This window comes from Monodon monoceros, unplaced genomic scaffold (genome assembly GCF_005190385.1).
Source record: "Monodon monoceros isolate NGI ecotype Baffin Bay Population unplaced genomic scaffold, NGI_Narwhal_1 Super_Scaffold_5, whole genome shotgun sequence".
NCBI classification, from domain to species: Eukaryota; Metazoa; Chordata; class Mammalia; order Artiodactyla; family Monodontidae; genus Monodon; species Monodon monoceros.
The window spans coordinates 87,640,820-87,663,013 of record NW_021703782.1 but is presented as its reverse complement, the minus strand read 5'-3'; the positions used below and the strand labels follow the sequence as shown (position 1 = coordinate 87,663,013).

Genomic DNA, 22,194 nt, shown 5'->3' with positions numbered 1-22,194 from the left:
CATATTCAGCTACTTGTAAAAAGTGATTATAAGCCACTTAAAGAAATATCACCTCTCATATTGGTATAAGAAACAGAGTAAAAACTGACAGCCTGAGACTTTAGTATATACCCATTCAATTTAGGATCTGATGGCACAATAAAAGACTATTTAATAGGGAAAAGTGTTAGCAGTAGAATAATTGGTTAGCTATGTAGAAACCATGGTGGGTTGAATTGTGTCTCCCCAAAAGATATGTTTAAGTTCTAACCCCCAGTACTTGTGAATGTTACCATATTGGAAAGAGTCTTTATAGATATAATCCAGTTAAGATGAGGTCATGCTGGATTAGAGCGGACCCTAATCCAGCGACTGGTGACCTGATAAGAAAGAGGAAATTTGGACACAGACACAGACAAAGAGAAGAGTGCCATGTGACAATGGAAGCAGAGATTGGAGCGATGCTGCCATAATCCAAGGAATACCAGGAATTTTTAGCAACCACCAGAAGTTAGGAAGAGACAAGGAAGGATCTTCCCCTAGAGCCTTCAGAGAGAGCATAGCCCTGCCAACGCCTTGATTTCAGATTTCTAGCCTCCAGAATTGTGAGGCAATACATTTCTATTGTTTTAGGCACCCAGTTTGCTGTAATTTGTTACAGTAGCCCTAGGAAACTAATACCAAAACTTCTAGGAACACTAACAACAATTCCAGATGGATTGATTAGTAAATATAAAAAGTCAGACTATGGAAACAGAATAAATAAGGTGCATATATTTATCAAATTTCTGGTTGGCAGCAAATATCCAAGTTAAAAAAAATAGCCATAATGGATTGACTAGATAAAGATTTCATTATCTCATCATGTGGTAACAATGTAAACAGAATAAAAAGCATGCAACAAACTGAAAAATATTCCCAACATGTGACAAATTTAATAGCCTTAATATATAAATTACTCATACAAATTAAAAAGAAAAACATTACAATCCAATTAGGCAAAAGCACAAATGGTTTATACAGAAAATTTGCAGGAAAAGTACATTTAGCCAGTAAATAGTAATGTGGGCCATTGTTGTTTTTTTTTAAGATTTTTTTTTTGATGTGGACCATTTTTAAAATCTTTATTGAATTTGTTACAATACTGCTTCTGTTTTATGTTTTGGTTTTTTGGTCGCGAGGCATGTGAGATCTTAGCTCCCCGACCAGGGATCGAACCTGCACCCTCTACAATGGAAGGCAAAGTCTTAACCACTGGATCGCCATGGAAGTCCCATGGACCATTGTTTATACAGTGCTTATTATGTGTTCAGGTCCTTTTCTAAATGCCTAATATATTAACTTTTAATCTTCACATCATTATGAGATGACTCTGGTCGAGTTATTTAATCTTTCTGTGCCTTTCAGTTTCCCTCCTCTGTGAACATGTCTGAGAATTACTCCACGAAAGATGCAAAGACGTGAGATTGCTAGGTCAACAGAGAATGTGGATTTTCAATTTAATAGAGCCTACCAAAGTTCTATCGAAATTGCCATGTAGATTCCTATCAACACGGTTTGAGAGTACCAGTTTCCCCTGCACCCCAGCCAACACTTCATAGGTTCTATACTTTTCTTTTTTGCCAATCTGATGGGCACATCACTCTTGCCTCTCAAGAATTCAAATCCTATTCATCCTTAAAGGCACGTTCTCCTTGAAGATTTCCTTCAACTGCTCAGTAAATCATTTCTCCTTCCTCTCAATTCCCTTATCATTTTATCTACTCATTCAACAAATATTTATTGAGCATTTACTGTATGTTCTAGTCACTGCAGTTAAAGCAATGGATAAATCAGGCAAAAATTTCTACCTTTATGGAGCTTGCATTCTAAGGGGGGAAGGCAGACAATAAAAATAAATAAAGTTAAATTTATAGAATATTAAATAGCGGTAAGAACAAAGAAAGCAGATGGGGGGGTAAGAAGTATCAGAGTGGAAATAGGATTGAAAATTTAAATTTATTTATTTATTTATTTATTTTTGGCTGCATTGGGTCTTCATTGCTGTGCGTGAGTTTTCTCTAGTTGTGGTGAGCGGAGCCTACTCTTTGTTGTGGTGCGTGAGCTTCTCGTTGCAGTGGCTTCTCTTTGCGGAGCACAGGCTCTAGGCGCGCGGGCTTCCTTAGTTGTGGTATATGGACTCAGTAGTTGTGGCTCACGGGCTCTAGAGCGGAGGCTCAGTAGTTGTGGCGCACGGGCTTAGTTGCTCCGCGGCATGTGAGATCTTCCCGGACCAGGGCTCGAACCCATGTCCCCTGCATTGGCAGGCGGATTCTTAACCACTACGCCACCAGGGAAGTCCAGGATTGAAATTTTAGATTCCATGTCTGAGGGAAATCCTAGGGAAAGGTTACTTGTGCCTTTCTTATAGCATTTATCACTTCCTATTCTATATGTTTATTTTATTTATTTTATTGTGGCAAAATACACATAATATAACAATTTACCATTTTAATCATTTTAAAATATATAGTTTAGTGACAATAAGTACTTTCCTATTGTTGTGCAACCATTACCACTATTCACCTCCAGAACTTTTCATCATCCCAAACTGAAACTGTACCCATTAAACTAGAATTCTCCATTCTGCCCTTGCCCCCCCGACTCCTCCCCCCATCCTCGTCCCTAGCAACCCTTTTACTTTCTATCTATGAATTTGACTACCCTAGGTACCTCATATAAATGGAACCATACAGTATTTGTCCTTCTGTGTTTGGTCTGTGTTTGGTTTATTTCACTTAGGATAATTTCTTCAACCTTCTTCCATGTTGTAGTATATATCAGAATTTCCTTCCTTTTTAAGTCTGAATAATATTCCATTATATGTATATAGCACATTTTGTTTATCCATTCATCCGCCCATGGACATTTGGGTTGTTTCCACTTTTGTCTGTTGTGAATAATGCTGTGAACATGGGTGTACAAATATCTGTTCAAATCTCTACCTTGGGTCCTTTTGGGTATATAACCAGAAGTGGAATTACTGGATCAAATGGTAATTGTGTGTTTGATTTTTTGAAGAACTGCCATACTGCTTTTCATTGTGGCTGCACCATTTTACATTATTACCAGCAACATACAAGGGTTCCAACTTCTCCACGTCCTTGCCAAAGCTTCTTTTAAATAATAGCCATCATAATGGATTTGAACTGCTATCACATTGTGGTTTTGAGCTGCATTTCCTTAGTGATTAGTGATGCTGAGCATCTTTTCGTGTGCTTTTTGGCCATTTGTGTATCGTCTTTGGAGAAACAGCTGTTCAAGTCCTTTGCCCATTTTTGAACTGGGTTGTTTGTTTTTTTGTTGTTGAGTTCTGGGTGTTCTCTATATATTCTGGATGTTATTCCCTTATCAGATATATAATCCAGAAATACTTTCTCCTGTGAGTTGCCTTTTTATTTTAATAATAGTGTCTGTTTTAGTCCATTTGGGCTACTATAACAAAATTACCATAAACCAGGTAGTTTATAAACAACCGAAATTTACTTTTCACCATTCTGGAGGCTGGGGAGTCCAAGATCAAGGTGCCAGCAGCTTCAGTGTCTGGTGAAGGCCCACTACCTGGTTCATAGATGGCAGTCTTCTTGCTGTGTCCTCACATGGCAGAAGGGATGAGGGAGCTCTCTGGAGTTCCTTTTATAAGGGCACTAATCCCATTCATGAGAGCTGTGCCCTCATGACCCAGTCACCTCCCAAAGGCCCCACCTCCTAATACTGTCACCTTGGGGGTTAGGATTTCAACATAGGAGTTTTGAGGGGACACAAACATAGCAGTGTCCTTTGGTGCACAAAATTCTTAATTTTTATGAAGTCCAATTGGCCTATTTTTTCTTTCGTAGCTGTTCTTTTGGTGTCATATCCAAGAAATCATTGTCAAATCCAATGTCATGAAGCTTTCCCCAGTTCTAAAAGTTTTATAGTTTTAGAGCTTGTGTTTAGGTCTTTGGTCCATTTTGAGTTAATTTTGTATGCGGTGTTAGGTAAGAGTCCAGTTTCATTCTTTTGCACGTGGATATTAGATGTTCATTTTTATTACATTTGCTAATTTTCCATATTGCAAGAAGGCCTTTTGAGGACAACACTGTGTCTTATAATTCTTTATATCCCTTACAGTACCAGGCATTTAACGACAGCTTAATGCCCTCTAAAAAAATGCTTTGTTGTTCCTGACTATTGAATTGAATTGAAAATATTAGTCTGTTTGTACCCTAATTGTTAGGACGCAGCACATAATTGGCATATTTTAAATGTTTATTAAAATAAGAATTAAATATATTCTTATTCCGAGAGATCTCATTGTCAAAGAAAGGTTATTTTTTCAATTAAGTGATATTGAGAGGATTGGAGAATGAGTAGAGTATTGTAAATGTTGTATTACATAATACACATATGTAAAAGGAGGATGACGTAAATAGCAAAAAATAATTTGCATAGCCACCTTCAAAACAAATATTTCCACTTTGAAGAAGATGAATTAAAACTAGGAATTCACCATTTTTCTCTCCTTGAAATCTTTTTGAAATAATCTAGTTTTGTTTTGTTTTTTAAATAAGAGCTCTGGAAAACCAGGAAGGTGATGTGATTGTTATATAAAAGTGTTCCCAGTGAAACAGGCACATTGGTACTCAGGTCCTTGTGTAGTTCTCCTCTCATATTGAAGCAGGACTTTAGCCAATAGAATACCAAGAGTGGTACTGGACCATTTTGTATCTAAGCCTTTAAAAGTCCTGGCAGCTTCCTCTTTTACACTTGCAGGGAAGGAAAGAAAAACTTTTTTTCTGTATCCAACTTAGGTCATTGACTGGGGCCCTGCCAATTAAACTGCCTAAGGACAGAGAGAAGAACAAAAGAATTTTATTAACACTTGCATTATGTGTATGCTCAGTGATGAGTTGCTCAAAGGAGTGGCTAGAACTTGGGCTTGTATGGCATCTTAGCAAAGAACAATAAATTTGTAGAGAAGTGACAGGATAAAGGGAGATGGTTTTAGGCTTCCAAGGGTGACAAACTGTGGGAAGGTAAATATGTGGGGGAAGCTAATGAAGTGAGGTTGGTTTCTGCAGGTCCATATCGGTGTTGACTTTCCATCTTTTTCATGGCCATAAAACTTCCCTGGGAGAGGGAGTTATGGCAGCTCTCATTTCTCAGAAGTTTCTGCTTTTTGTCAGGTAAGGGAAGCTCCTGGAAGGTGTCTTTCTGCACTTGTCAATTCTCATTTGCCTCTAGCTCAAAATAATCCTTATGCCAATGGCGTATTTCAGGGTGGCATATTCTGGCCCCTACCCACTCTTGGAAGCTGGCCACCATGTATGAAGTCCAACTACCATGCTATAGAGAAAGGCCATGTAGAAAGACCTTGGAGGATGAGATACCCCTGAGGATGGAGAGAATGGCCATTTGGAGAAGCACCAAGGGGCCAGATATGTGAGATCATCTCGGATGTCCCCATGCAGCTTAGCCGTCTGAGTGTAACTGTGTGAGAGACCTAAAATGACACCAGGAGAAGAACTGCTCAGCTGAACCCAGTCAACACATAACATCATGAGAGATCTTAATAAGTTAATGTTTTAAGCCATGAAATTTTGGGTTGATTGATACTTGGCTATCATTCTAGAAGCTATAAAGCATCTGGAAGTGGACTGACAGTAAACAAACAAACGCAGGTAGACCTTCCTATATGTGTTCCAGGCTCAGAGCAGAGGCAATGCTATCAGGAGCCAGCCCTGAGATGCAAAGAATTGGGTGGGGTTGTGAACTTAAGGACCTTCACTTTGCTAGGCGAGCTGGCTAAGGGAGGGGTGTACCACAGCCAGCTCCTGGATCGGGCAGTAAGGGGTTTGGTGGCTGCAGTGACCCTTCAGGTTGCCATGGTAAATTGAGCATGTCATGACAAGTCCAGCATATCACCACCGCAGTAACCTCCTGCAATATCTCTAATATCCAAGGACAGAAGCTGGCATGTTTGGCAATTTTTTAATGGTGGCAGGGAGGGCATCAAAGCAAAGAATTTAGAGAACTCCACTTATCTTACTTGAGAGAGTTTCCAAACTGTCTCTAGGGAGGTGCGTAGCTGAAAATATTCCAAGAGCAAAGGTCAAGGCTTACTGAGATTGATCTCACCAAATGAAGCAGGATGTGAAAACAAACAAAAAACACAACAGGAGAGATCATTTAGCCAGTGTAATAATAACAGCTATCACTTAAGTACCATTTACTATGTGCTGAAGGCCACTGCCCCAGTTCACTCACAACCTCATAAAAAACGGTGACAAAGAGGATGGCAGCGGTCTGATCCCAGGGTTTTCACTATTAACCACTGGTCCATATAAACAGAATGTGATAAAAGTGACCATTTCAAATCAGTGGGAGAAGAATGGATGTTTCAATAATAGTAAACTTGTACTGCAGAAATTAGGCCAGTTACAGAAAGGGGTCAGTGCTCCAGCTAACTTCATTCACAAAAAAGAGCAGAATTAAAATGAAGACAGAAATAAACCATGTGCTATGTTAATATCTCTAAGTAATAGAGCATGCTTACAAATTGATAAGAAAACGTCTAATAGGGAATTTGCCAAATGATATGGACAGGCAATAAACAAATATAAAACACAAGTGGTCAATATACACATTAAAAAAAATTACATTTCAACTCAACACAAGAGAAAAGAACACTTGTCCTTTAGATTGGGTTGTTTGTTTTTTTGATATTGAGCTGCATGAGCTGTTTGTATATTTTGATTAATCCCTTGTTGGTCACTTCATTTGCAAATATTTTCTCCCATTCTGTGGACTGTCTTTTCGTTTTGTTTATAGTTTCCTTGCTGTGCAAAAGCTTTTAAGTTTAATTAGGTCCCATTTATTTGTATTTATTTTCATTACTCTAGGAGATGGATCCAAAAAATATTTCTGTGATTTATGTCAAAGAGTGTTCTGCCTATGTTTTCCTCTAAGAGCTTTATAGTATTTATAGTCTTACATTTAGGTCTTTAATCCATTTTGAGTTTATTTTTGTGTATGTGTTAGGGAATGTTCTAATTTCATTCTTTTACATGTAGCTGTCCAGTTTTCCCAGCACCATTTATTGAAGAGACTGTCTTTTCTCCGTTGTATATCCTTGCCTCCTTTGTCATAGATTAGTTGACCATAGGTGCGTGGGTTTATCTCTGGGCTTTCTGTCCTGTTCCATTGATCTATATTTCTGTTTTTGTGCCAGTACCATACTGTTTTGATTACTGTAACTTTGTAGTATCATCTGAAGTCAGAGAGCCTGATTCCCGCATCTCCATTTTTCTTTCTCAGGACAGAATTTTTTGAAATAAAATATCAGTACTCACTATTAGCAAAGATGAAAAGAGGTGGCCATTTTCTTACACTGTTTATTAGACAAATGAATTGCAATATTCCTGGAAAGTTAAATGGCAATATGTAAAAACATCTTTAAGATTTTTATAATTTTTCATATAACTCTACTTCTAGATATTAGTCCTAAGGAAATATCAGAAATATGAACTCCCTTTTATAAACAAGATTTATATATCCTCATTAATTACAGTAGTAAAAAACTAGAAGGTGGAAATAGCCCAACCATTGATCACTTAGAAGAATGATTCAACAAATTACATTGTATACATTTGATGGAATTGCTTAATTATTGTAAATCATGATTTTGAAGCATATTTACTAACACAATAAAGTGCCACTTATTCATTTATTTGTTCATTCTGCCAATATGTATTGAATAACTAACACGTGTCAGGCACTGTTATAGGTGCTGTGTTTTCATAATGAACAGAACTCCCTTCTGGAACAACTGCTGTTCTGGAAGATACATTCAGTGAGGACAGAAAATAAAAAAGCAAACGTATTATGTCAGGTGGCAATAAATGCCAAGAAGAAAAATAAAATCAGAGCAGAGGAGGGTTAATACTGTTAAAATATGATAGAATGATACAGTGTTAGGAACTGTTTATATATTATAATCCTGGTTTTGTAAATAAACAACCACCATTACCACCACCATGATAAATATATGTACATAAAAACAGAACAATGACTTGAAGAAAAAAAGAATCAGAACATTCACAATGGTTAGCCCAGGGTAGTAAAATAAGTTGTGGTTTTCATTTTTTTTTATTTTATTTTTAAAAAATATTTTTTAATTTTTAAAAATATTTTATTTATTTTTGGCTGCGTTGGGTCTTAATTGCCACGTGCAGGCTTTCTCTAGTTGCGGTGAGCAGGGGCTACTCTTTGTTGCAGTGTGCAGGCTTCTCATTGCAATGGCTTCTCTTGTGGAGTACAGGCTCTAGGCGTGCAGGCTTCAGTAGTTGCAGCACGCGGTCTCAGTAATTGCAGCACGCGGGCCCTAGAGCACATGGGCTTCAGTAGTTGTGGTATGTGGGCTCAGTAGTTGTGGTGTGCAGGCTCTAGAGTGCGCAGGCTTCAGTAGTTGTGGCATGTGGGCTCAGTAGTTGCAGTGTGCAGGCTCTAGGGCACATGGGCTTCAGTAGTTGTGGCACGTGGGCTCAGTAGTTGTGGCTCGCGGGCTCTAGAGCGCAGGCTCCGTGGTTGTGGTGCACAGGCTTAGTTGCTCTGTGGCATGTGGGATCTTCCCGGACCAGGAATTGAACCCAGGTCCCCTGCATTGGCAGGCAGACTCTCAACCACTGCACCACCAGGGAAGTCCCGCTTGTGGTTTTTAAATATGTTTTCATTTTTCCAAAATGTCAATAAAGAACTTTTATTTAGCATTAGAAAGGTAAACCACGACACAAATTATTTAAATATTTGTTGAGTTACATTTAAAATGGAAATATTATATTTACATGTTTATTGTTAAGTTACTGGCTTAGAAGAACACAACACTTGCTAAAACCCATAGAATGTACAACACAGAGTGAACCCTAATTTGTGCCGTGGACTTTGGGTGATAGTGGTATGTCAGTGCAGTTTCATTGCTCATAAAGAGCATACCCTGTGGCAGAGAATGTCCGCAATGCGAGAGATTGTGTGTGTGAGAGGACAGGGAATACATGGGAGCTCTCTGTGCTTTCCACTCAGTTTTGCTGTGAACCTACAACTACTCTAAAAAAATTAAGTCTATTAATTTAAAAAAAAGAGCACAGCAACCGTAAAGATGTCAGGCATAGGATTTCTTTAAGGAGGGAATTTTGTAAATACCCTTTATCTTGGTAAATTTGGCATAAATTTGGCACATATCTGTCCTTCAGTCCAAGAAGTACAGTTTTTCAGTATCATGTGAAACGCTTACCACATTTATAAGGGTATTTATATTTATTTAAATACCAGGTCCGTCAGATTGAGGTACAAAACCAATGCCTATTTATTACTGAATAAGAAAGTTCTGGTCACATGGGCTGGAATACACGTATTGCTATAAGCAACATATTTTCTTTGTGAAGGAATGGAAAAAGGCTGTATTATCAGAAGGTGGGCTGGAGAGCCTGAAATTAGAGGAATTAGGAACTAGTTTTATGATTTGATTATCTAAAGTGTTTCTCAAAGTATAAGTCCATTGACTACCTCCATCAGTCTCCCCAAGGATGTTCACTAAAATGGAAATTCTTAGACACTAACCTAGATTTACTGTATCAAAATCTCCAGGTATGGACCCAGAGTCTGCATTTTTAACAAACATCCAAGATGATATTTATGTGCATGGAAGTTTGGGAACCAGCAGTACTTGGTTCCAGTGTAACCAGGAAAAAGGGTAGTGGTGCCCCTTTTCTACAATATGGGAGACTTTGCCAATAGGAAATTAACAGGTCAAGGGTGTTGGTAAGACTGACTTTTCACTAAATCTACTGGTAGAGTACTGCTAATTTCAAACTCTGAGACTGCTTTTCTCTGATCCCTGATGTTCTTAACTTCATTTGATCGCTGTCAAGTCATGGGAGAAAATCATTCTTTTTTCACTTCATATCACTGCCCAGATTTATTATATACTTTTTATATATATTTATAGAAGTGTAATTGCATACAGTGACAGTGACAATTTGATGAGTTTTGACAACTGCAGATATCTGTGTAACCAGTACTCCAGCTGAGTATGCCATCATCCTAGGAGGTTCACTACGGTCTCTTCCATTCTATCCCTGCCCCTATCTATCCTGGCAACCACTATCATGATTTCTCTCCCCACAGATCAGTTTTGCCTGTTCTATAATTTCATAAAATGATGTATTGACTATGGCATAACTCCATAATTTTTATAAAAGACAGTGACACTCATTTTTCCAAGTTCTTTTAAGAGAGACCACTCTAGACAACCCTTGGAAAACTCCAACACATTTCATTTTGTGTTGGTAAAGGTGGAATACCTTACTAGAAGTATAAACAGTATGCCGCTGAGGACTTTAGAAACTATTCTTCTGTAATTAGTTAGCTAGTTTTAAGCCTTGAACTAGACATATTTCAACTAAAAGCACTCTGATACTAGGAGAGTATGCAGATGATCCAAATGGAATCAATTCTTCTGATCCGAAACGGTGATACCCCCAATCTCCTGTAAGAATTTGGAGATCAACTTGCTAACATGCTATTGGTAATACTTAGGAAGAAGGAAGAATGTGTGGAGATAGGCAAATGAATGCCACTTGATCCATAGACTGTGGACCACCAAGTTTGGTCCTGTATTAGCTTTCAAAAGGGATCAATAACATCTTCCCCAACCTTGGATTTCAACATATTCTTATCCACTTTTGTCTTTGCAGCCCCACAATTGCAGTCTTTTTCAGACCCTAAAAGAGAAATTTGAGAAATAGTACATCCTTTCTACCATCCATTATCATAATTCCCTTGTACCTGTAACACATCCTCTGGTCCTTGCCAGTTTTGCATGCTTTGATTCCTCCAGGATTTTAACATTCCTGCTACCATTTGTATGGTTCTCTGTCACTCTGATCACTTGCCTCCGTCTTTTTGAGTGTTCATTCTATATTCTAGTTTAAAGAGCTCTGTGCCATCTCTCTAATTTCTTTAAGAATATCCCCACCTCTTTTCTCTTCTTTGGAATTGCCCAAAGTCATGCTTCTGAGCACTTCCTGGTACTGTCTTCTTTTGGAAACTTGTGGAATTATGCCTATTTTAAAAGATATTTTGAAGTCTAGCTTCCTTAAGTCCTCTGTACGCATTTTATCCAGCTCATCCTTGTCTTCCCTTGAAGACGACATGGCCACATTCTCCCAGGGTCTCATCCTTTCCACTCTAGCAAATGGCTTCTTCCCATTGGTTGGAATCAGTCAGAGCATAGTTATTTTTATTCTTTCCTCTACCTTCTAGGATGTGAAGGCAAGTGAAAAAACTCTGCTTTTATCTGAATGAGATATCCAGAATGTTATCCCCAGCGTGTGTGCTCTGCCAATTTTGTGGCTTTCCCCCATGTGGCTCAGCTCAGTTTCCATAAAAACATCACTTCTGTTCCTCTCTCCTTTCATCTTCATCCAAGTGTTCAGGGATTCCTCTGAATCTATTGTTATTACAGCCTACAATGCTGTTCCATCTCCTCTCAACGGGTCTTTTGTGCACAGCACACCCTTCTATCACTATGTTCCCATGGACCTGTTCCATCCTGCCAACTCTCTTGGTATCTATGAGGTCTTGTTTGTCACCCTGTGCTGTAATCTCAAGGTTACTATGTTCTGTGCATGATATCAGGACATCTGCTGTCTAGTTTGTTTCTGATGTCCTTCCCAATAGTTTTCTCATGGAATCACTCGGCACCTCCCTCCCTGTTGAAATTCTTCCCAGGCCTTCCTTCATGTCATCCATGGAAACCCATTTCAGTTTTATGTAGGTGTTTTTTTCTCCTTTCCCATCTGTTTTCCATTTACAGCCCTTTTGGCCAGATGAGTTGGTCTCTGACTAAACACATTCTTTTCACTCTTTGAAAAATGCTCTCCATTCTTAGTCAAATATCCTTCATTCCTACATTTGAAGCTGTGGCCCTGAAATGAAAATTTGCACCAAGTGTGTACCTGGCCATTCTTTTTTTTTTAAAAATTATTTAATTATTTACTTATTTAATTTTTGGCTGCATTGGGTCTTTGTTGCCGCGCCTGGGCTTTCTCTAGTTGCGGCGAGTGGGGGCTACTCTTCGTTGCAGTGCGCGGGCTTCTCATTGCAGTGGCTTCTCTTGTTGCGGAGCATGGGCACTAGGCATGTGGACTTCAGTAGTTGTGGCACGTGGGCTCAGTAGTTGTGGCTTACGGGCTCTAGAGCACAGGCTCAGTAGTTGTGGCACACAGACTTAGTTGCTCTGCGGCATGTGGGATCTTCCCGGACCAGGGCTCAAACCCGTGTCCCCTGCACTGGCAGGCAGATTCTTAACCACTGCCCCACCAAGGAAGTCCCCTGGCCATTCATTTTTCATGTCACATTTTCGTTCTCCACATTTGTGCCCTAAGTCTTCTATGTTCCAAATTTCACAGCATCTTGAGATGCTTCCATCTCTGTTTTGACGGCTTTTCATTTCCCTGTAACTTGGCAGTTGATAGTTTGACCAGCCTCAGCAGGCTCTGCCATATGCCAGATTCATATTCCGTGAAATAACTCCTCTTCCTGCATGACTTAATTGTGTCAATTCATAGATATTACCATATCCCTCGCTCGGAGTCCCCAAATTCCAGCATATGACTTTTCCTCTGTAGCTTTACCATTCGTGTGTCTTTCTCCTCTGTGGGAAAGGAATATCAAAGGTGGTGTAGCGTAGTAGAAAGGAGGCTTGCTCTGCTACTTATTACTGGGCAGCTAAAGAGGAGAAATAACTGGGAATTCCCTGGAGGTCCAGTGGTTAGGACTCCATGCTTCCACTGCAGGGGGCACAGTTTTGATCCCTGGTCGGGGAACTAGGATCCTGCATGCTGCACAGCACGGCCAAAAAAAAAAACGACAAATAACTAAAATAAGTGAACTTTCCAAGCCTCAGCTTCTTTATCCTTCAAGTAGTGATAGAATAATAACATTACTAGGTTATTATGATGATTTAATAAGATACTTTATATGAGACCACTTTGTATGCTGAAAGGAACACAAATACAGGTCTTAAGAATAATCATTGGGTAATTCAACCTGCAGAGCACATGCAGCAGCCATGAGAGGTTGCTCAATATTTGCTCCAACCCTGTATTACCTCAAATATTGAGTGCCTCCTAGAAGCCAGATTCTCTAAAGAGAAACAGAGGCAGGCACACAAAACTCGGTGGTCGAGTTCTTAGCCAGGAAGAAACTGAATTTAGGAGTACGTCCTTTCCCCAGAGGATTAACATGGGCATTGTGGTAGCCTATGCGCTGCTCACAAACGTCTGTGCCATGCTTTGTTCTTTGGATTTTAACACCATCCTGCACAAGTGTTCCTGAGCATCCCAGAGGTCATCCCAGTGGTGTGCAAGAATCTGCTTATTTTCTAGAACTCCAGGCAGTTTGGACCTCTAGCTCATGCAGGATCCACCCTAAGCTAACTTCATCTGGGAACTGGCCACAGTGCCCCTTCTCCACCGTAACCATGATGGGATGGCATGGCCCTCTAGTTAGTTTGTTGGACAACTGTAAGAACAACTAACCATGATAATAGCACCTTCAAGTCTCATGTTTTGAATACCTACCATGTGTCACATAGTCTGCTAGGCTTTCAATATACATCACTGTTTTTCAACCATTTTTAAAAAAATTATTGTTCCCCTAAGGAGCCTTTTTAGACAGGTTTTTCTTAATATCCCCTCCATGAAATTTTAATACCAAAGACTTACTGTATTTGTTTAGGCACTATATGTATGTCAGTATTATCTGTGCTTTATATGTAAAAAGAGAGTTTTTTTCACCCTCTCCCCTGAGAACAAATTTTCACCCCCTTGGGGATGATGTTACCTCCCATAGAGAATGCATTTTTTAAATATATATAATAGGTATATATGTGTATATATATGTATTTATTTTTCCCCTTCCTGTAATCATTCCCCAAATAATTTCTAAACTGTTTGCTCAATCTCTGAAACTGTTGCACAACTATTGACCCCAGGGAAAGAAAGCTTGATGTGGAGGTAACAGAAAACACTCCATTTGAGGTAAGGCTGCATTTTCCACATAGAGCCCAGCCCCCTGGTCAAGCCTGCACAGACTCTAGCTTGATGCAATCCTGTGGTCTCTCTCGAACACACTCATTTCTTTGTGACCTCCTCCCGCAGGATCTTGAATGGGATGCTAGACATTGCTCATGAGAAACCCGAGGAGGATACTAAAAAGACAGCCACAGTTTTCCTCATGCCTGCCGCCAAGTTTCTTGAGGGCCCAGCTGTTGGGGTAAGATTTTGTAGAATTTTTATTTATTTTTATTATATTTTAGAATTTATATATAATTATGAGTTATATATAATTATATGTATAAATTCTAAAATTATATATATGTATAAAAACCTCTGAGAGGGCTTCCCTGGTGGCGCAGTGGTTGAGAGTCCGCCTGCCGATGCAGGGGTCACGGGTTCGTTCCCCGGTCCGGGAGGATCCCACATGCCGCAGAGTGTCTGGGCCCATGAGCCATGGCCGCTGAGCCTGCGCGTCCAGAGCCTGTGCTCCGCAACGGGAGAGGCCACAACAGTGAGAGGCCCACGCACCGCAAAAATAAATAAATAAATAAATAAATAAACCTCTGAGGTTTCAGATACTGTCTTAGTTTTCTGTAGTGTCAAAGGGCTAGAAAATGTGGAAATGGGGGAAGGTAGTGGTGGAAGGATGGATGGGTGAAAGAGAGAAGGAGAGAGAGGAGAGGAGAGGAGAGGAGGGAAGACTAGAGGGCTGGGGTTGGGAGGAAAGAGAAAGAAAAGGGGAATGAGGGAAAATGTACTGGAAAGAGCAAGGGCCTTGGAATCAGACAACTAGCTTGTTACTTTGTGACCTTGGGAAAGTTACTTTAACACTCTAGGTCATTAATACTTGCTTTCTAAGATCTGTGTTCCTATGTACAATATCTGGCATATACAAGGTGCTCAACTGTGTAAGCATTATTATTCCACATACACGTATAGGTAATAAAAGGAATTAGAATCAAATAAATTTGCCAGTCAAGTTTTCTCATCTTAGAAAAGGCTTATGCATACCAGTACAAATGGGTACAGCCACAAGGCATTCTGTGACCTCAGGAGCAAAGGCTGATGGAAGAGGAGCCTTTGTGAGTTTCTGAGAGACCCAGTAAATAGCACTCCTTTTCCCCATTCAGTTTTTAAACCAGTGAGAAATAAGACAAAGGAGTTAGCAGATGGAGGCCAATATATGGCCCTCATTATGATCAATGCTACTTTACAGAGCATAGCTTCTATCTTTGAGCAAGTGGGGTTCTTAATACCAAACTCCAGAATTTGACCAACTTGCTCATCAGCCTCAGGCAATACCAGAATATGGCAGACTTCCCCATGTGGAGAGAGATGCCCCCTGTGGGTGGCTTCTAAGAAAAGGAACAGAAGCAGGAGCTAGGCCATGCATGATTTCTTTCTCCTTCTAAACTCACCAACCAGGGCAGTCAGTTCACCTTCCGCAGGGAAGGAATGTGTCAGGAAGCAGAAGAGGCCAGGTGTGGTATGCTAATGATGTCCCTCCACTTGGACAGGATTAATCGGGGGTGGTGAGGGTAGGGGTGGGAGTATGAGCTTCCCACCCTCCAACCAGCTCTCAAAGTCAGTAATGGGGTGTTTGCAGAACTGGGAGAATTAATGAGACTCTACAACTGGCCTTGGAGTGGGAGGAAGGGACACTGCAGTGTGCTTCAAAATGTTTAACAATTAGCTCTCTAGAAAAAAAACTATGTCCATTTATAAATTTTACTGATGTAAAGGGTATGCAGCACACCATTTATAAATAATAATAAAATATACAATGCTCTTTATTTTTTATTTATTTTTTTTGCGGTACGTGGGCCTCTCACTGTTGTGGCCTCTCCCGTTGCGGAGCACAGGCTCCAGACGCGCAGGCTCAGTGGCCATAGCTCACGGGCCCAGCCGCTCCGCGGCATGTGGGATCTTCCCAGACCGGGGCACAAACCCATGTCCTCTGCATCGGCAGGCGGACTCTCAGCCACTGCGCCACCAGGGAAGCCCCAATGCTTTTTATTTTAAATTCCATATAGCCAGTTGATTCACACTGAATGTCTTCATTGATTTTTTGCTGAACTCTTGTATCCATAGCCAACCTATGGTTGCAATTCAACTATGATTTGACAAGTGGAGTAATTTCCACCACCCAGATACCAATAGATATAAACAACTCACGAGCATAGAAAATAGTAAAATTTAGTAAGATTATTAAGAAGGGATGAGTTTTGAGTATTTATGGCCTTTGTTTTTAATGTAAGTTAATTTTAAGTTTATACAATTTAATTTAATTAATTAATTTTTTTTTTTTTGCTGTATGTGGGCCTCTCACTGTTGTGGCCTCTCCCACTGCGGAGCACAGGCTCCGGACGCGCAGGCTCAGCGGCCAATTTTAATAATGACAGTGTTTAACAGTACAACTTGTAGAAAGCCTAAAAATGTATCAGCTGGCACACCACCGAGGAATGTCCCACAGTTCTAATTATGTTTTTTACAGGTGTGGCAAATTACAGTTTAATCCCCACTTAAGGAGATATTTGTGTAGCCATCTGGCATGAGAGGTGGGCTGGCTGCAGGGATCTCCAAGCAGGAAGAATGGCATCCACCAGGGGGCAGTGTGCTTCCAGGTGGTCCCTCATAGAGGGAGCCAGACCTCAGCCTGCAGTTACTAGAGGAAGAAGGATAAGGGCCACATCTGGGGGCAGAAGGCTGAGACTCAGGGCTTCTTTCTGGGTATTGACCAGGGGAGCAGTCAGGAAAGCAAAACAGAAGTCCTGAGGTGCCATGGGGGAAGGAGTGAGGGGAGAAGCCTCCTGCTGCCTGTACCCATCTGGCAACAGGGCAGCAAGGCCCATTCCAGACCCCACTCTCTGGGGGGGGGTGGAGACTCACCCAGGACAGAGGATGAACTTGGGTTCAGGAGCATGAGTGGGACAGAACTTAAATTACCCCAAATGGGGCTCAGGGCCTGTAGTTGAGAGGGCCAGGGAGGAGAGACCAATACTAGAAGCGAAGCAGAATTTTCTAGTCAGTTAAACAATTTGGAGCCTTGGAGGACTCAAGCAGGATCACAAAAATCCAGTTTCCAGACTGTTCTCTTTCCTGCACACAGGGTCTGTGGTTGAGTTTTTAAGCAGGATCAAGTTACAAAGCGCCACACACCTATCCACAGGGGCTCTGATATGGTAAGTACTTTATATGTGATTTTTCCTTTTTCCATTTTGTATGCTTGTGGTCACTTTCTGGAAAGCCCATTTCAGGCTAACTGCATCTTTCAGGAGCTTGGAAGTTCAATGTCTTGGTGACTTAGTTTTTCCTACATAAGATAAATCCTGCCACCTTAACAAAGCAAAAGCAAAATTGGTACCTGGAAAAATTGCATTTTCTTATCAGTTTGGGCAGAATTGTCCCTAAAATGTTATAGACTATTCAAATCATTTATATAAAGTAAGTTTTTGTTTGTTTCTCTACACTCACCTGTTAGGAGATTCCATTTGCTTACTTGTTTTGTTTATGAAAGTTTAGCTTCGTATTGAAACTTGAAAGCCAAGCATTTCAGAAGAGTTGTGCTTGTCTCTTTGCTTGTTTCAGGCATAAATTGCTCCCAGGCCACAGGATAAAAGTCACTTCATAACTGGTGTATGGGCCTTAGGTCAATAGAAGATCACCAAATTTAGTTTGAGACAATATGTGACTTCATCTTAGATTGCTATTTTTAACAGTTTATGAACACAGTGGTTTACTAGCAAAAACGAGAAAAGGCCAAAATTTTGGTGATTAACGTCTATCATAAATTAGTGTTGCAGGAGAAGGGGGAGCGAGAGAATGGTCATGTCCCAAGCCTCGGGCGAGTTCCTGGGACAGGCCACCAAGTGAGGGTCTTTGGTGTCTCATAGGAAAGAATTCAAGAGCGAGCGAAAGTAAAGTGAAAGCAGGTTTATTAGAGACAGACATATTCCACAGGCATAATGCCGGCTGTATCAGAAAGTGAGAGCGGCCCCGGGGTATGGAGTTGTTAGTTTTTATGGGCTGGGTAATTTCATATGCTAAGGAGTGGGAGGAATATTCTAACTATTTTGGGGAAGGGGTGGGGACTTCAGAAATCGGGCCACCGCCCACTTTTTGGCCTTTTATGGTCAGCCTCAGAGCTGCCATGGTGCCTGTGGGGGTGTCATTTAGCTGATGTGTTACAATGAGCAGATGCTCAGGCTCAAGGTCTCCTGGAGGTCGAATCTTCTGCCATCTTGGGCCTGGTCGGTTTTTACCAGTCTTTGTCGTATCCCGTTTTTCTCAATGGCTGTGTCATTCTTTTAACGGTTGTGCCTGCCCCCATTCGTTCCTGTCTCATTCGTTCAAGTTGTTAAATAATTTATTACAAAAAGTGTTTAAAGATTATCATGTTTCATACAGAATGAGAAAAAAGATAGCTAAAATTAATAAACAGAGCCACAGAGTGTATACTGTTTTCAAACTTAAACATGTTTTTACAGTGCATAATTTTAAACATGTGCAGATGCAGAGAGTGTAATGAACCCTCAAATTTTGTTAACTTGTTTCATTTATAGCCTTACGCCCCATCAGCATAGCATTTCATCTCTAAACATAGAACTTAAAAAAATATACCACTATTACATTTAAAAAATAGTTATAAAAAAACCCATAGTATCTTTCAATAACTGGTCACTGTTCAGATTTCCTCAGTTCTATGCCCATGTATGCATGCTTAGACTTACAGGGACAATACAATACACTGGTTGATAATTCTCTTAAGTTTCTTTTAATCTATAGGTTCTTCCATCTATTTTTTAGCACTTTATTTGTTAAAGATAACATTTTTCTTTTACTTAATATATCACAAACATTTCCCCATTATTCTTCAAGGCTTCATAATATTCCACTGTGTGGATGTTCCAGAGTTTATTTCCACAATCCTCTATTGTTGGATAATTAATTGTTTCCGATATTTTTCATATATTCAATCTACTGCACTCAACACCCTAACATACATTTTTGAAGAACTGCTTGATTGTTTCTTTAAGAAAAATTTCTAGTCGAAAGAATCAAACTCTCTCCCATTGCTTTTCCCGGTGGCTTGCTTTACTTCTAAAGTAAACGCATGGACCTGCTGTTGAATTTGATATAAATTTATACTTTCCAAAAATTGAGGTTTCCTGCAATAAATTTTGAAATCATTTCTTACTGTACTGGTAAGGCTCAGGATTATGTAAACAGGGTCTCTCATTACAGAAAGGTCAGGGAGAGATTTATGGCAAGGTGACTACACAGGTGTTCACAGTCAAAGAGCAGGTTAAACTGGAAGGTGTCGTATGTCCTCAATGACCCGTCCCTCTGGCTTGATGAGTCACTTTAGTTTGAATTGAAAATGTCACTCTGTTTTACATGATTGATGAAAAACCCGGAGCATGTAAATAGAATGCCTTGGAAAATGTGTTCATTCCTTCTTTGATGGCTGTGCTGAAACTGTAAGGTTACAAGAAAGTCTAGTTTCCAGGAAGGAATGTGAGCAGTTGAAATTGCCACAGGCTAAGATTCCACAACTTCCTTTGAAAGCTCTCAGGAATTCAATGTGGGGTTGGATGAATGAAAAGGGGGTGGGGATAAAGATAAAACCAGATCAGCCATGAATCAATAACTATTGAAGTAGGTGGTGGGTACCTGGTGATTCATTCTGCTGTTCTCCCTCATTTGGGATATGTTTGAAAGTGCATGTCTATAATAAAAATTTAGAAAGTTTCTCAGAGTAATATGGCCAATACGTGGCCATGTGCTCCTGCTTGGTTCTTTGAGGCTCCAAGTACAGCCCTTGAAGCAAGCTTGAATGAATAAGATTTCACGATAAATTATTGTAATGGAATGTTTTTAAAGTAATAGCAGTCCTTGGAGAGATTTCAAACTATATTCCATGCAAGTGTGTGCCACCATTCACTTTTATTTCATGAAATAAATGAATCATACAGGAATATTTTACAAGGGAAATTATCATAGCCCCTTGCCAATGATGCTGGAAGATACTGTCTTATACCTTTTGTTAAGGAGACCACTCTTGAAAAGAAACAAGACAAAACAAAACTTCACAATCAGGAAATTCTACCTTCTGTATAATCTGGTTTATAAATACCTATGGTGTACCAAATTGGGATTCATGAGATAATACTGATTTTTTTTTAAACTTCTTTAGAAAGTCAGGGATTCCAGAGGCCCTCATACACAGTGGGATATCACCAAGAGTGGCTGTAGGAAATCAGTGTCTAACATTTTAATTATAGAATTAATTCCAAGTCCTGGTGGAGTAAATTTTGGACATAAAGACTGCTTGCATTAGTTATACGGATATTTGACCTAAAAGATGCCTCCTCATAGTAGGCTAAGGACTAAGTGCTGAAAATGCCAAGTCAAATCACTTAACCAACCTCAGTGGTGATTCTTTGACATACAGAGAAGAGGGAAATTTTGATTTATGAGTCAGAAACCACTAGCAAGCAGCAGATGGTTGATTTTTTGTGTCCCCACACCCTGACAATGAAACTAGAAAGCTATAACCCTTAATGGGCATAACTTAGATCTTGGTTATAAAAGACCTCATTTCATAAAATAATAAAGATTTTATCCCTTCAAGGGATTCCACATTTTATGCATGAGGAAACAAAGGATGAACGAAGCTTATAAACTCAAGGTTAGATTGAAATCATGGCCGGTTCTGATTTGATTCCATTAAGTGACAAAACCTAAAATTCACCGTGGTGACTTGTTTCAGGAAATAAGAGAACATCTTATATTCTCTGTGAAAAAAATGCATTCTATTCTATCTGCTCTCAACAACTGTTGTTTCTCACTAATACCAAAGTCCACAATATCATTTCCATTTAGAATGTGTCTAGAACTAAGTTACAATATGGTGGTGAACAGAAGCCAGCTTGTATCAGCTCTGGCTACACATCTCTTCTGTAACATCACGTGAGTGACCTGAAATCAGACATGGAGGGAGTATTTCCACCACAGACATAGGCAAACACTTCAACCAGGAATTTTTTTTTTTTAATTTGGAAAGCCAGTTTGCCAGTATACCACTTGTTAAACTATAGATGCTTAGTAGTCAAGGCTTTAATATTTATAGTTTCAACCTATTTCCAGGTGACCATGAAGGCACATTACATTCTGCTAGGGCCCTGATCACGTCCAGAATCCTAAATATGGTTCTACATGACCTGCCCCTTGCCTGCTTCTTAAGCTTTGTCTTATGCCACCCTTTTACTTGCTCCCAGCTCTTCAGACCCACAGACACGCTTTCATTCCTTTGAAAACTCCTTGCTCCTTCCCAGCACTTGGCCTTTCTACAGTGTTCTCTGTGCCCCAGCCCACTTGCTCCTAGTCAACACTTTCAAGTCCTTCGGCTCATAGCTGAACTTCTGCATTCCCTGACTCCAAGTCTAGGTCAGGTACCAGAGTTGAAAGCTTTCCTTGTACTCTAAACCTTAGTTTTGTAAAACAAACTGCGGTTTGAAACTCTATCTATAATTGTTTGATTCAGGGTCACCTCCTTCACTGGACAGTGACTCCTATGGGAATTGGGTCTGTGTCTGTTTTTCCATTATGAGATTTCCCTACTAACTAGTAGGCATAGGGTCTTTTAAATATATATGCTTAAAAAATAGTCCAAAGATTCAGAAAAATTTAGAGAATAACATAATAAACACCTGTGTACTCATCAATGAGCTTTAACAAATCTCAACATTTTGCCAGAATTGTTTCACATTTTTTTTTAAAGAACAAAAACATTGGTATTCTAATTAAAACCTTTGTGAATTCCTCTCAATCCCATAGCCCTCCTTTCCACTCTGGAGAAAACCCTTATCATGAAGATGATAAGAACGAGCCATAATTTGCATGGAAAGAGCCCATCTACATGCATATTTAGACAAGACAGTACTCATCTTTGCTGGTATATATGGTGGCTGGAAGTGAGCAAAAGGCCCTTACTAATGAGCATTTATGGATAGCATGGTCCTTAGAAGAACTGATGCCCTATTTGGTTCAGGATTTCCCAGTATGTAGTTTGAGT

General features: G+C 39.9%; 1 pseudogene; it reads left to right on the top strand.

Annotated features, from left to right (window-relative positions):
- Positions 1 to 5,145: 5,145 nt before the first annotated feature.
- LOC114884475 overlaps positions 5,146 to 22,194 on the top strand; it is a 46,430-nt pseudogene continuing 29,381 nt past the window's right edge.